The following is a 13,536-nucleotide window of genomic DNA, read 5'->3' on the forward strand; positions in this document are numbered from 1 at the left end:
CTAAATTAGGGAATAATGTGTGTGAGGGTACCCCAGGAGAGTTCCAAATGTGTGTGGGTAAAATATTTATCACACGGGGGTAAAATTGAAAAAAGTTGAAAACATTTTTTTTTTTGGACTTAGTCATTTTTCCGGCGTTTATCAGACTTTCAGACAGGGCAAATGTCAGTGAGCATTCCAATTTCAGTTCCAGAGCGATTTGCCCAATGAGTCATTGATATTTAGTCGTTTTCAGCCAATTTTCTGGATTTTTGAAAATTTCACTTTTTTGTGAAAATATCCACTAAATGAGGGAAGAATATGTGTGAGGGTACCCCAGGAGAGTTCCAAATGTGTGTGGGTAGAATATATATCCCACGGGGATAAAATTGAAAAAAGTTGAAAACTCTTTTTTTTTGGACTTAGTCATTTTTCCGGCGTTTATCAGACTTTCAGATAGGGCAAATGTCAGTGAGCGTTCCGATTTCAGTTCCAGAGCGATTCGCCCAATGAGTCCTTGATATTTAGTCGTTTTCAGCCATTATTTTGGATTTTTGAAAATTTCACTTTTTTGTGAAAATATCCACTAAATTAGGGAATAATATGTGTGAGGGTACCCCAGGAGAGTTCCAAATGTGTGGGTAGAATATATATCCCACTGGGGTAAAATTGAAAAAAGTTGAAAACATTTTTTTTTTGGACTTAGTCATTTTTCCGGCGTTTATCAGACTTTCAGATAGGGGAAATGTCAGTGAGCGTTCCAATTTCAGTTCCAGAGCGATTCGCCCAATGAGTCCTTGATATTTAGTCGTTTTCAGCCAATATTTTGGATTTTTGAAAATTTCACTTTTTTGTGAAAATATCCACTAAATGAGGGAATAATATGTGTGAGGGTACCCCAGGAGAGTTCCAAATGTGTGTGGGTAAAATATATATCACACGGGGGTAAAACTGAAAAAAGTTGAAAACATTTTTTTTTTTGGACTTAGTCATTTTTCCGGCGTTTATCAGACTTTCAGATAGGGCAAATGCCAATGAGCATTCCAATTTCAGTTCCAGAGCGATTTGCCCAATGAGTCTTTGATATTTAGTCGTTTTCAGCCAATTTTCTGGATTTTTGAAAATTTCACTTTTTTGTGAAAATATCCACTAAATTAGGGAATAATATGTGTGAGGGTACCCCAGGAGAGTTCCAAATGTGTGTGGGTAGAATATATATCCCACTGGGGTAAAATTGAAAAAAGTTGAAAACATTTTTTTTTTGGACTTAGTCATTTTTCTGGCGTTTAAAAGACTTTCAGATAGGGGAAATGTCAGTGGGCGTTCCGATTTCAGTTCCAGAGCGATTCGCCCAATCAGTCCTTGATATTTAGTTGTTTTCAGCCAATTTTCTGGATTTTTGAAAATTTCACTTTTTTGTGAAAATATTCACTAAATGAGGGAATAATATGTGTGAGGGTACCCCAGGAGAGTTCCAAATGTGTGTGGGTAGAATATATATCCCACGGGGGTAAAATTGAAAAAAGTTGAAAACATTTTTTTTTTGGGACTTAGTCATTTTTCCGGCGTTTATCAGACTTTCAGATAGGGCAAATGTCAGTGAGTGTTACACTTTCAGTTCCAGAACGATTCGCCCAATGCAATGAGTCTTTGATATTTAGTCGTTTTCAGCCAATTTTCTGGATTTTTGAAAATTTCACTTTTTTTGTGAAAATATCCACTAAATGAGGGAATAATATGTGTGAGGGTACCCCAGGAGAGTTCCAAATGTGTGTGGGTAGAATTTATATCCCACGGGGGTAAAATTGAAAAAAGTTGAAAACTCTTTTTTTTTGGACTTAGTCATTTTTCCGGCGTTTATCAGACTTTCAGATAGGGCAAATGTCAGTTAGTGTTCCAATTTCAGTTCCAGAACTGTTCGCCCAATTAGTCTTTGATATTTAGTCGTTTTCAGCCAATTTTCTGGATTTTTGAAAATTTCACTTTTTTTGTGAAAATATCCACTAAATGAGGGAATAATATGTGTGAGGGTACCCCAGGAGAGTTCCAAATGTGTGTGGGTAGAAGATATATCCCACGGGGGTAAAATTGAAAAAAGTTGAAAAATTTTTTTTTTGGACTTATTCATTTTTCTGGCGTTTATCAGACTTTCAGATAGGGGAAATGTCAGTGGGCGTTCCGATTTCAGTTCCAGAGCGATTCTCCCAATGAGTCCTTGATATTTAGTTGTTTTCAGCCAATTTTCTGGATTTTTGAAAATTTCACTTTTTTGTGAAAATATTCACTAAATGAGGGAATAATATGTGTGAGGGTACCCCAGGAGAGTTCCAAATGTGTGTGGGTAGAATATATATCCCACGGGGGTAAAATTGAAAAAAGTTGAAAACATTTTTTTTTTTGGACTTAGTCATTTTTCCGGCGTTTATCAGACTTTCAGATAGGGGAAATGTCAGTGAGCATTCCAATTTCAGTTCCAGAGCGATTCGCCCAATGAGTCCTTGATATTTAGTCGTTTTCAGCCATTATTTTTGATTTTTGAAAATTTCACTTTTTTGTGAAAATATCCACTAAATGAGGGAATAATATGTGTGAGGGTACCCCAGGAGAGTTCCAAATGTGTTTGGGTAGAATATATATCCCACGGGGGTAAAATTGAAAAAAGTTGAAAACATTTTTTTTTTGGACTTAGTCATTTTTCCGGCGTTTATCAGACTTTCAGATAGGGGAAATGTCAGTGAGCGTTCCGATTTCAGTTCCAGAGCGATTCGCCCAATGAGACCTTGATATTTAGTCGTTTTCAGCCAATATTTTGGATTTTTGAAAATTTCACTTTTTTGTGAAAATATCCACTAAATTAGGGAATAATATGTGTGAGGGTACCCCAGGAGAGTTCCAAATGTGTGTGGGTAGAATATATATCCCACGGGGGTAAAATTGAAAAAAGTTGAAAACATTTTTTTTTTGGACTTAGTCATTTTTCCGGCGTTTATCAGACTTTCAGATAGGGGAAATGTCAGTGAGCGTTCCGATTTCAGTTCCAGAGCGATTCGCCCAATGAGTCCTTGATATTTAGTCGTTTTCAGCCAATATTTTGGATTTTTGAAAATTTCACTTTTTAGTGAAAATATCAACTAAATTAGGGAATAATGTGTGTGAGGGTACCCCAGGAGAGTTCCAAATGTGTGTGGGTAAAATATTTATCACACGGGGGTAAAATTGAAAAAAGTTGAAAACATTTTTTTTTTTGGACTTAGTCATTTTTCCGGCGTTTATCAGACTTTCAGATAGGGCAAATGTCAGTGAGCATTCCAATTTCAGTTCCAGAGCGATTTGCCCAATGAGTCTTTGATATTTAGTCGTTTTCAGCCAATTTTCTGGATTTTTGAAAATTTCACTTTTTTGTGAAAATATCCACTAAATGAGGGAAGAATATGTGTGAGGGTACCCCAGGAGAGTTACAAATGTGTGTGGGTAGAATATATATCCCACGGGGGTAAAATTGAAAAAAGTTGAAAACTCTTTTTTTTTGGACTTAGTCATTTTTCCGGCGTTTATCAGACTTTCAGATAGGGCAAATGTCAGTTAGTGTTCCAATTTCAGTTCCAGAACTATTCGCCCAATGAGTCTTTGATATTTAGTCGTTTTCAGCCAATTTTCTGGATTTTTGAAAATTTCACTTTTTTTGTGAAAATATCCACTAAATGAGGGAATAATATGTGTGAGGGTACCCCAGGAGAGTTCCAAATGTGTGTGGGTAGAATATATATCCCACGGGGGTAAAATTGAAAAAAGTTGAAAGCATTTTTTTTTTTGGACTTAGTCATTTTTCCGGCGTTTATCAGACTTTCAGATAGGGCAAATGTCAGTGAGCATTCCAATTTCAGTTCCAGAGCGATTCGCCCAATGAGTCCTTGATATTTAGTCGTTTTCAGCCATTATTTTTGATTTTTGAAAATTTCACTTTTTTGTGAAAATATCCACTAAATGAGGGAATAATATGTGTGAGGGTACCCCAGGAGAGTTCCAAATGTGTTTGGGTAGAATATATATCCCACGGGGGTAAAATTGAAAAAAGTTGAAAACATTTTTTTTTTGGACTTAGTCATTTTTCCGGCGTTTATCAGACTTTCAGATAGGGGAAATGTCAGTGAGCGTTCCGATTTCAGTTCCAGAGCGATTCGCCCAATGAGTCCTTGATATTTAGTCGTTTTCAGCCAAGATTTTGGATTTTTGAAAATTTCACTTTTTTGTGAAAATATCCACTAAATTAGGGAATAATATGTGTGAGGGTACCCCAGGAGAGTTCCAAATGTGTGTGGGTAGAATATATATCCCACGGGGGTAAAATTGAAAAAAGTTGAAAACATTTTTTTTTTGGACTTAGTCATTTTTCCGGCGTTTATCAGACTTTCAGATAGGGGAAATGTCAGTGAGCGTTCCGATTTCAGTTCCAGAGCGATTCGCCCAATGAGTCCTTGATATTTAGTCGTTTTCAGCCAATATTTTGGATTTTTGAAAATTTCACTTTTTTGTGAAAATATCCACTAAATTAGGGAATAATGTGTGTGAGGGTACCCCAGGAGAGTTCCAAATGTGTGTGGGTAAAATATTTATCACACGGGGGTAAAATTGAAAAAAGTTGAAAACATTTTTTTTTTTGGACTTAGTCATTTTTCCGGCGTTTATCAGACTTTCAGACAGGGCAAATGTCAGTGAGCATTCCAATTTCAGTTCCAGAGCGATTTGCCCAATGAGTCATTGATATTTAGTCGTTTTCAGCCAATTTTCTGGATTTTTGAAAATTTCACTTTTTTGTGAAAATATCCACTAAATGAGGGAAGAATATGTGTGAGGGTACCCCAGGAGAGTTCCAAATGTGTGTGGGTAGAATATATATCCCACGGGGGTAAAATTGAAAAAAGTTGAAAACTCTTTTTTTTTGGACTTAGTCATTTTTCCGGCGTTTATCAGACTTTCAGATAGGGCAAATGTCAGTGAGCGTTCCGATTTCAGTTCCAGAGCGATTCGCCCAATGAGTCCTTGATATTTAGTCGTTTTCAGCCATTATTTTGGATTTTTGAAAATTTCACTTTTTTGTGAAAATATCCACTAAATTAGGGAATAATATGTGTGAGGGTACCCCAGGAGAGTTCCAAATGTGTGGGTAGAATATATATCCCACTGGGGTAAAATTGAAAAAAGTTGAAAACATTTTTTTTTTGGACTTAGTCATTTTTCCGGCGTTTATCAGACTTTCAGATAGGGGAAATGTCAGTGAGCGTTCCAATTTCAGTTCCAGAGCGATTCGCCCAATGAGTCTTTGATATTTAGTCGTTTTCAGCCAATATTTTGGATTTTTGAAAATTTCACTTTTTTGTGAAAATATCCACTAAATGAGGGAATAATATGTGTGAGGGTACCCCAGGAGAGTTCCAAATGTGTGTGGGTAAAATATATATCACACGGGGGTAAAACTGAAAAAAGTTGAAAACATTTTTTTTTTTGGACTTAGTCATTTTTCCGGCGTTTATCAGACTTTCAGATAGGGCAAATGCCAATGAGCATTCCAATTTCAGTTCCAGAGCGATTTGCCCAATGAGTCTTTGATATTTAGTCGTTTTCAGCCAATTTTCTGGATTTTTGAAAATTTCACTTTTTGGTGAAAATATCCACTAAATTAGGGAATAATATGTGTGAGGGTACCCCAGGAGAGTTCCAAATGTGTGTGGGTAGAATATATATCCCACTGGGGTAAAATTGAAAAAAGTTGAAAACATTTTTTTTTTGGACTTAGTCATTTTTCTGGCGTTTAAAAGACTTTCAGATAGGGGAAATGTGAGTGGGCGTTCCGATTTCAGTTCCAGAGCGATTCGCCCAATCAGTCCTTGATATTTAGTTGTTTTCAGCCAATTTTCTGGATTTTTGAAAATTTCACTTTTTTGTGAAAATATTCACTAAATGAGGGAATAATATGTGTGAGGGTACCCCAGGAGAGTTCCAAATGTGTGTGGGTAGAATATATATCCCACGGGGGTAAAATTGAAAAAAGTTGAAAACATTTTTTTTTTGGGACTTAGTCATTTTTCCGGCGTTTATCAGACTTTCAGATAGGGCAAATGTCAGTGAGTGTTCCACTTTCAGCTCCAGAACGATTCGCCCAATGCAATGAGTCTTTGATATTTAGTCGTTTTCAGCCAATTTTCTGGATTTTTGAAAATTTCACTTTTTTTGTGAAAATATCCACTAAATGAGGGAATAACATGTGTGAGGGTACCCCAGGAGAGTTCCAAATGTGTGTGGGTAGAATTTATATCCCACGGGGGTAAAATTGAAAAAAGTTGAAAACTCTTTTTTTTTGGACTTAGTCATTTTTCCGGCGTTTATCAGACTTTCAGATAGGGCAAATGTCAGTTAGTGTTCCAATTTCAGTTCCAGAACTATTCGCCCAATTAGTCTTTGATATTTAGTCGTTTTCAGCCAATTTTCTGGATTTTTGAAAATTTCACTTTTTTGTGAAAATATCCACTAAATGAGGGAATAATATGTGTGAGGGTACCCCAGGAGAGTTCCAAATGTGTGTGGGTAGAAGATATATCCCACGTGGGTAAAATTGAAAAAAGTTGAAAAATTTTTTTTTTGGACTTATTCATTTTTCTGGCGTTTATCAGACTTTCAGATAGGGGAAATGTCAGTGGGCGTTCCGATTTCAGTTACAGAGCGATTCTCCCAATGAGTCCTTGATATTTAGTTGTTTTCAGCCAATTTTCTGGATTTTTGAAAATTTCACTTTTTTGTGAAAATATTCACTAAATGAGGGAATAATATGTGTGAGGGTACCCCAGGAGAGTTCCAAATGTGTGTGGGTAGAATATATATCCCACGGGGGTAAAATTGAAAAAAGTTGAAAACATTTTTTTTTTTGGACTTAGTCATTTTTCCGGCGTTTATCAGACTTTCAGATAGGGGAAATGTCAGTGAGCATTCCAATTTCAGTTCCAGAGCGATTCGCCCAATGAGTCCTTGATATTTAGTCGTTTTCAGCCATTATTTTTGATTTTTGAAAATTTCACTTTTTTGTGAAAATATCCACTAAATGAGGGAATAATATGTGTGAGGGTACCCCAGGAGAGTTCCAAATGTGTTTGGGTAGAATATATATCCCACGGGGGTAAAATTGAAAAAAGTTGAAAACATTTTTTTTTTGGACTTAGTCATTTTTCCGGCGTTTATCAGACTTTCAGATAGGGGAAATGTCAGTGAGCGTTCCGATTTCAGTTCCAGAGCGATTCGCCCAATGAGACCTTGATATTTAGTCGTTTTCAGCCAATATTTTGGATTTTTGAAAATTTCACTTTTTTGTGAAAATATCCACTAAATTAGGGAATAATATGTGTGATGGTACCCCAGGAGAGTTCCAAATGTGTGTGGGTAGAATATATATCCCACGGGGGTAAAATTGAAAAAAGTTGAAAACATTTTTTTTTTGGACTTAGTCATTTTTCCGGCGTTTATCAGACTTTCAGATAGGGGAAATGTCAGTGAGCGTTCCGATTTCAGTTCCAGAGCGATTCGCCCAATGAGTCCTTGATATTTAGTCGTTTTCAGCCAATATTTTGGATTTTTGAAAATTTCACTTTTTTGTGAAAATATCAACTAAATTAGGGAATAATGTGTGTGAGGGTACCCCAGGAGAGTTCCAAATGTGTGTGGGTAAAATATTTATCCCACGGGGGTAAAATTGAAAAAAGTTGAAAACTCTTTTTTTTTGGACTTAGTCATTTTTCCGGCGTTTATCAGACTTTCAGATAGGGCAAATGTCAGTGAGCGTTCCGATTTCAGTTCCAGAGCGATTCGCCCAATGAGTCCTTGATATTTAATCGTTTTCAGCCAATATTTTGGATTTTTGAAAATTTCACTTTTTTGTGAAAATATCCACTAAATGAGGGAATAATATGTGTGAGGGTACCCCAGGAGAGTTCCAAATGTGTGTGGGTAGAATATATATCCCACGGGGGTAAAATTGAAAAAAGTTGAAAACTCTTTTTTTTTGGACTTAGTCATTTTTCCGGCGTTTATCAGACTTTCAGATAGGGCAAATGTCAGTTAGTGTTCCAATTTCAGTTCCAGAACTATTCGCCCAATGAGTCTTTGATATTTAGTCGTTTTCAGCCAATTTTCTGGATTTTTGAAAATTTCACTTTTTTTGTGAAAATATCCACTGAATGAGGGAATAATATGTGTGAGGGTACCCCAGGAGAGTTCCAAATGTGTGTGGGTAGAATATATATCCCACGGGGGTAAAATTGAAAAAAGTTGAAAGCATTTTTTTTTTTGGACTTAGTCATTTTTCCGGCGTTTATCAGACTTTCAGATAGGGCAAATGTCAGTGAGCATTCCAATTTCAGTTCCAGAGCGATTCGCCCAATGAGTCCTTGATATTTAGTCGTTTTCAGCCATTATTTTTGATTTTTGAAAATTTCACTTTTTTGTGAAAATATCCACTAAATTAGGGAATAATATGTGTGAGGGTACCCCAGGAGAGTTCCAAATGTGTGGGTAGAATATATATCCCACTGGGGTAAAATTGAAAAAAGTTGAAAACATTTTTTTTTTGGACTTAGTCATTTTTCCGGCGTTTATCAGACTTTCAGATAGGGGAAATGTCAGTGAGCGTTCCGATTTCAGTTCCAGAGCGATTCGCCCAATGAGTCCTTGATATTTAGTCGTTTTCAGCCAATATTTTGGATTTTTGAAAATTTCACTTTTTAGTGAAAATATCAACTAAATTAGGGAATAATGTGTGTGAGGGTACCCCAGGAGAGTTCCAAATGTGTGTGGGTAAAATATTTATCACACGGGGGTAAAATTGAAAAAAGTTGAAAACATTTTTTTTTTTGGACTTAGTCATTTTTCCGGCGTTTATCAGACTTTCAGATAGGGCAAATGTCAGTGAGCATTCCAATTTCAGTTCCAGAGCGATTTGCCCAATGAGTCTTTGATATTTAGTCGTTTTCAGCCAATTTTCTGGATTTTTGAAAATTTCACTTTTTTGTGAAAATATCCACTAAATGAGGGAAGAATATGTGTGAGGGTACCCCAGGAGAGTTACAAATGTGTGTGGGTAGAATATATATCCCACGGGGGTAAAATTGAAAAAAGTTGAAAACTCTTTTTTTTTGGACTTAGTCATTTTTCCGGCGTTTATCAGACTTTCAGATAGGGCAAATGTCAGTTAGTGTTCCAATTTCAGTTCCAGAACTATTCGCCCAATGAGTCTTTGATATTTAGTCGTTTTCAGCCAATTTTCTGGATTTTTGAAAATTTCACTTTTTTTGTGAAAATATCCACTAAATGAGGGAATAATATGTGTGAGGGTACCCCAGGAGAGTTCCAAATGTGTGTGGGTAGAATATATATCCCACGGGGGTAAAATTGAAAAAAGTTGAAAGCATTTTTTTTTTTGGACTTAGTCATTTTTCCGGCGTTTATCAGACTTTCAGATAGGGCAAATGTCAGTGAGCATTCCAATTTCAGTTCCAGAGCGATTCGCCCAATGAGTCCTTGATATTTAGTCGTTTTCAGCCATTATTTTTGATTTTTGAAAATTTCACTTTTTTGTGAAAATATCCACTAAATGAGGGAATAATATGTGTGAGGGTACCCCAGGAGAGTTCCAAATGTGTTTGGGTAGAATATATATCCCACGGGGGTAAAATTGAAAAAAGTTGAAAACATTTTTTTTTTGGACTTAGTCATTTTTCCGGCGTTTATCAGACTTTCAGATAGGGGAAATGTCAGTGAGCGTTCCGATTTCAGTTCCAGAGCGATTCGCCCAATGAGTCCTTGATATTTAGTCGTTTTCAGCCAAGATTTTGGATTTTTGAAAATTTCACTTTTTTGTGAAAATATCCACTAAATTAGGGAATAATATGTGTGAGGGTACCCCAGGAGAGTTCCAAATGTGTGTGGGTAGAATATATATCCCACGGGGGTAAAATTGAAAAAAGTTGAAAACATTTTTTTTTTGGACTTAGTCATTTTTCCGGCGTTTATCAGACTTTCAGATAGGGGAAATGTCAGTGAGCGTTCCGATTTCAGTTCCAGAGCGATTCGCCCAATGAGTCCTTGATATTTAGTCGTTTTCAGCCAATATTTTGGATTTTTGAAAATTTCACTTTTTTGTGAAAATATCCACTAAATTAGGGAATAATGTGTGTGAGGGTACCCCAGGAGAGTTCCAAATGTGTGTGGGTAAAATATTTATCACACGGGGGTAAAATTGAAAAAAGTTGAAAACATTTTTTTTTTTGGACTTAGTCATTTTTCCGGCGTTTATCAGACTTTCAGATAGGGCAAATGTCAGTGAGCATTCCAATTTCAGTTCCAGAGCGATTTGCCCAATGAGTCTTTGATATTTAGTCGTTTTCAGCCAATTTTCTGGATTTTTGAAAATTTCACTTTTTTGTGAAAATATCCACTAAATGAGGGAAGAATATGTGTGAGGGTACCCCAGGAGAGTTACAAATGTGTGTGGGTAGAATATATATCCCACGGGGGTAAAATTGAAAAAAGTTGAAAACTCTTTTTTTTTGGACTTAGTCATTTTTCCGGCGTTTATCAGACTTTCAGATAGGGCAAATGTCAGTGAGCGTTCCGATTTCAGTTCCAGAGCGATTCGCCCAATGAGTCCTTGATATTTAATCGTTTTCAGCCAATATTTTGGATTTTTGAAAATTTCACTTTTTTGTGAAAATATCCACTAAATGAGGGAATAATATGTGTGAGGGTACCCCAGGAGAGTTCCAAATGTGTGTGGGTAGAATATATATCCCACGGGGGTAAAATTGAAAAAAGTTGAAAACTCTTTTTTTTTGGACTTAGTCATTTTTCCGGCGTTTATCAGACTTTCAGATAGGGCAAATGTCAGTTAGTGTTCCAATTTCAGTTCCAGAACTATTCGCCCAATGAGTCTTTGATATTTAGTCGTTTTCAGCCAATTTTCTGGATTTTTGAAAATTTCACTTTTTTTGTGAAAATATCCACTGAATGAGGGAATAATATGTGTGAGGGTACCCCAGGAGAGTTCCAAATGTGTGTGGGTAGAATATATATCCCACGGGGGTAAAATTGAAAAAAGTTGAAAGCATTTTTTTTTTTGGACTTAGTCATTTTTCCGGCGTTTATCAGACTTTCAGATAGGGCAAATGTCAGTGAGCATTCCAATTTCAGTTCCAGAGCGATTCGCCCAATGAGTCCTTGATATTTAGTCGTTTTCAGCCATTATTTTTGATTTTTGAAAATTTCACTTTTTTGTGAAAATATCCACTAAATTAGGGAATAATATGTGTGAGGGTACCCCAGGAGAGTTCCAAATGTGTGGGTAGAATATATATCCCACTGGGGTAAAATTGAAAAAAGTTGAAAACATTTTTTTTTTGGACTTAGTCATTTTTCCGGCGTTTATCAGACTTTCAGATAGGGGAAATGTCAGTGAGCGTTCCGATTTCAGTTCCAGAGCGATTCGCCCAATGAGTCCTTGATATTTAGTCGTTTTCAGCCAATATTTTGGATTTTTGAAAATTTCACTTTTTAGTGAAAATATCAACTAAATTAGGGAATAATGTGTGTGAGGGTACCCCAGGAGAGTTCCAAATGTGTGTGGGTAAAATATTTATCACACGGGGGTAAAATTGAAAAAAGTTGAAAACATTTTTTTTTTTGGACTTAGTCATTTTTCCGGCGTTTATCAGACTTTCAGATAGGGCAAATGTCAGTGAGCATTCCAATTTCAGTTCCAGAGCGATTTGCCCAATGAGTCTTTGATATTTAGTCGTTTTCAGCCAATTTTCTGGATTTTTGAAAATTTCACTTTTTTGTGAAAATATCCACTAAATTAGGGAAGAATATGTGTGAGGGTACCCCAGGAGAGTTACAAATGTGTGTGGGTAGAATATATATCCCACGGGGGTAAAATTGAAAAAAGTTGAAAACTCTTTTTTTTTGGACTTAGTCATTTTTCCGGCGTTTATCAGACTTTCAGATAGGGCAAATGTCAGTTAGTGTTCCAATTTCAGTTCCAGAACTATTCGCCCAATGAGTCTTTGATATTTAGTCGTTTTCAGCCAATTTTCTGGATTTTTGAAAATTTCACTTTTTTTGTGAAAATATCCACTAAATGAGGGAATAATATGTGTGAGGGTACCCCAGGAGAGTTCCAAATGTGTGTGGGTAGAATATATATCCCACGGGGGTAAAATTGAAAAAAGTTGAAAGCATTTTTTTTTTTGGACTTAGTCATTTTTCCGGCGTTTATCAGACTTTCAGATAGGGCAAATGTCAGTGAGCATTCCAATTTCAGTTCCAGAGCGATTCGCCCAATGAGTCCTTGATATTTAGTCGTTTTCAGCCATTATTTTTGATTTTTGAAAATTTCACTTTTTTGTGAAAATATCCACTAAATGAGGGAATAATATGTGTGAGGGTACCCCAGGAGAGTTCCAAATGTGTTTGGGTAGAATATATATCCCACGGGGGTAAAATTGAAAAAAGTTGAAAACATTTTTTTTTTGGACTTAGTCATTTTTCCGGCGTTTATCAGACTTTCAGATAGGGGAAATGTCAGTGAGCGTTCCGATTTCAGTTCCAGAGCGATTCGCCCAATGAGTCCTTGATATTTAGTCGTTTTCAGCCAAGATTTTGGATTTTTGAAAATTTCACTTTTTTGTGAAAATATCCACTAAATTAGGGAATAATATGTGTGAGGGTACCCCAGGAGAGTTCCAAATGTGTGTGGGTAGAATATATATCCCACGGGGGTAAAATTGAAAAAAGTTGAAAACATTTTTTTTTTGGACTTAGTCATTTTTCCGGCGTTTATCAGACTTTCAGATAGGGGAAATGTCAGTGAGCGTTCCGATTTCAGTTCCAGAGCGATTCGCCCAATGAGTCCTTGATATTTAGTCGTTTTCAGCCAATATTTTGGATTTTTGAAAATTTCACTTTTTTGTGAAAATATCCACTAAATTAGGGAATAATGTGTGTGAGGGTACCCCAGGAGAGTTCCAAATGTGTGTGGGTAAAATATTTATCACACGGGGGTAAAATTGAAAAAAGTTGAAAACATTTTTTTTTTTGGACTTAGTCATTTTTCCGGCGTTTATCAGACTTTCAGATAGGGCAAATGTCAGTGAGCATTCCAATTTCAGTTCCAGAGCGATTTGCCCAATGAGTCATTGATATTTAGTCGTTTTCAGCCAATTTTCTGGATTTTTGAAAATTTCACTTTTTTGTGAAAATATCCACTAAATGAGGGAAGAATATGTGTGAGGGTACCCCAGGAGAGTTCCAAATGTGTGTGGGTAGAATATATATCCCACGGGGGTAAAATTGAAAAAAGTTGAAAACTCTTTTTTTTTGGACTTAGTCATTTTTCCGGCGTTTATCAGACTTTCAGATAGGGCAAATGTCAGTGAGCGTTCCGATTTCAGTTCCAGAGCGATTCGCCCAATGAGTCCTTGATATTTAGTCGTTTTCAGCCATTATTTTGGATTTTTGAAA

This window comes from Phyllobates terribilis, unplaced genomic scaffold (genome assembly GCF_046119375.1).
Source record: "Phyllobates terribilis strain yellow unplaced genomic scaffold, ASM4611937v1 Scaffold_10__3_contigs__length_209671492, whole genome shotgun sequence".
Lineage (NCBI taxonomy): Eukaryota > Metazoa > Chordata > Amphibia > Anura > Dendrobatidae > Phyllobates > Phyllobates terribilis.